This window comes from Penaeus chinensis, chromosome 24, assembly GCF_019202785.1.
Source record: "Penaeus chinensis breed Huanghai No. 1 chromosome 24, ASM1920278v2, whole genome shotgun sequence".
Taxonomy (NCBI): Eukaryota; Metazoa; Arthropoda; class Malacostraca; order Decapoda; family Penaeidae; genus Penaeus; species Penaeus chinensis.
The window spans coordinates 14,761,020-14,763,519 of NC_061842.1; the positions used below are offsets into that span (position 1 = coordinate 14,761,020).

At 34.3% G+C, this 2,500-nt stretch overlaps 1 long non-coding RNA gene across 1 annotated transcript in view; it reads right to left on the minus strand.

The window, feature by feature from the left end:
* LOC125037782 overlaps nucleotides 1-723 on the minus strand; it is a 5,923-nt gene extending 5,200 nt beyond the window's left edge. The window contains exon 1 of the long non-coding RNA XR_007116006.1: nucleotides 661-723. This is a non-coding gene — a long non-coding RNA (uncharacterized LOC125037782). The remainder of the gene's footprint in view (nucleotides 1-660) is intronic.
* Nucleotides 724-2,500: the final 1,777 nt, after the last annotated feature.

Consider the following 2,500-nt stretch of genomic DNA (forward strand, 5'->3'; position numbering starts at 1 on the left):
AGATGATGATGAGATGATGATGATGATGATGTTTTTATGATGTGTGGATGTGATGATGTGATAAATTTTTTTTGTAAAATGGATTTTTTGATAATAAAAAAAATAATAACAAAATGATGATGATAATCTTCTTCAAATTTAAATAGTAAAAATAAAAACAACAACAACAAAACAAAACAACAAAATATAATAATAATAAAATAAATAATGATGATGATGATGATGTTGATGATGTGATGATATGATGATGATGATGTGATGATGATGATGTGATGTATGATGATATAATAATAATAATAATAAAAACATACAATAAAAAAAAAAATTTCCGTGGTACGTAACGTTGCACTTAATCATTGTAAAAAACAAGAGAAAACTTCCAAGTGAGAGACGGAATACATTACATTTGTAAAAGACAAAAACCCAAATACAGTTAGTTCATGTGAAAATATAACAAAGCATTTTTTTTTTTATATCTATTCATTGCCATCCACAAGGTCCCTTGGGCCCTTTCAAAACCCTAAACATTTCTCCAAACAGAGAAGCACTTTTTCACCAACCCCCTGAAATGAGTAAAATTAAAAAAATAAATTTCCTATACACTACACTAAACCCAACATCGCCCATAATATCACAAAAACTCAAGACAATACAACATACCTTCAAGTACGTCTGTATCCACTGATATTCTCTGTATTCCAAGAGAATTCCCACTATTCCAGAGCCGGGTTTAGTTTGATCCCCCTTCCCTGTCTAGTGTAGAGCACAAAAGCAGCGCTGGGAATGGCGTTCCCGCAGCCGTCGCTAAGGTCGAATGCCTCATCCTCTTGTACAGTTATTTTTAACAATTTGACTTTTCCCCTAGCTTAAGGTCGATTTCTGTGCTGCGTTGAAAGAGAAAATGGCACTTATGGGTTGAACATCGGGAAGGCGACGGCTCAATATTCTGGCGCCTTTAGATGCACAAGTTTTCTTTGTAAAATACAGTGATTACAAAATCAAGTTACGAGAGACTGCAGTGGCATTAATTGATTTATAGTATTCTGCGGTTTACGAGCACGTCAATCCTTGGGGTGTAAAAAAATATATTTTATTGGTAGATATGATACGATTGGCAAATAAGCATAACAGAAAAACTGCATTTCCATTCAAAATTAATTATAATCGAGGCGAAGAGATTGGAGATGATTAGCGGAGTCCAACTTCCATGTTATCAAATTATCATCAACATGTCCATTATCCAACCTCACTGGCCTGTCAACTTGTTATGTTAACAACAAGTGCTTTTCTTAAAAGAGGGAATATATATTTCTTCAAGATAGATTTTCTTTAGGGAGCTTGAATATGCTTGGTTCCATTACGCTTTTAATTATTCCATTAAAGTGACATTTGAATGTCATGAAAAAATCACTCTTACAATTAAATATTCAAAGATCACAACTGGAAGACGCGATGCACTGGCTTCTGTAGTGATATGTTTCCTAATGGTAAAATTTTATGAACAATTATATGTGACTTTTCCAAAAAGTTGCCTTTCTGCTATTTTAACTCTAGAAAAGGATTCTTCCGACAAAAAAAAAAATCGCCACTATGTCGCCAAAGACTTGCTACTGATGCCATTGACGGATATCTTCTGCCTACTCACCTCTACTTGCGATTGGTGGAAGACCTCAGCATCTAGAGTTTTCTGATTTTGTCCTGGGGTACAAAGCGACCCCAGAATTCCTAATAGGAGAGGAGTTATGAATTTTAGACACTTGTATATTTCTGCCGTCTTCGGGTATTATATAATTCATTATATTCCCAGATTATTAAAATTGAATGCCAAGAAAAAGCTGAGACAATATTGGAAGGATGGTGAATTTGATTTTGTGAATTTTTCCATCGGCAAGTGTCATGGCGTCCTCATTTGGCTTGTCCAAGTCTGTCACTGATGAAGAATTCAGAAATCTATCCAATAAATTTGATAAAGAATATGCCTTGAAATATGGAAATTAGATTCACTTAGGTTCAGACTGCGAGGTCATGGTTGATGAATGCTTGTCTGAGACAAGCCAAATAATGAGGCTCGAAAGAGTTTTCGTTGGGGGACTTAAAAGGGGACGATTTTCTTTTATTGCAGGCCCAGGCAACTGTTGCTCTGTGATTTCAGAGAAATCTGTGATTTATAGCACTCAAGGAGAGTCTCTCGTTTTTTACTGTTCATAAAAAAGTACATTATTTTGTGATGATAGTGACTTATATTTCCTATCAGAGATGGTTATATCGTCATTTTTCTATGGGCAAGATGAAACTACCATTAAAGTATCATGCATTTTTAGTAAATTTTGAAGGGCATAGGGTCCGTAGATAACCCAGAATTCCTACATGATGTCTGATATTATTATTATTATTATCATTATCATTATTTTAATTAACATACGTCTCTTCCTTCTGGATTAGTTTTCATTAGCTCTGCTGATTGTATTTCGTCCCTATTAAACGTTATTCTTATATCCAT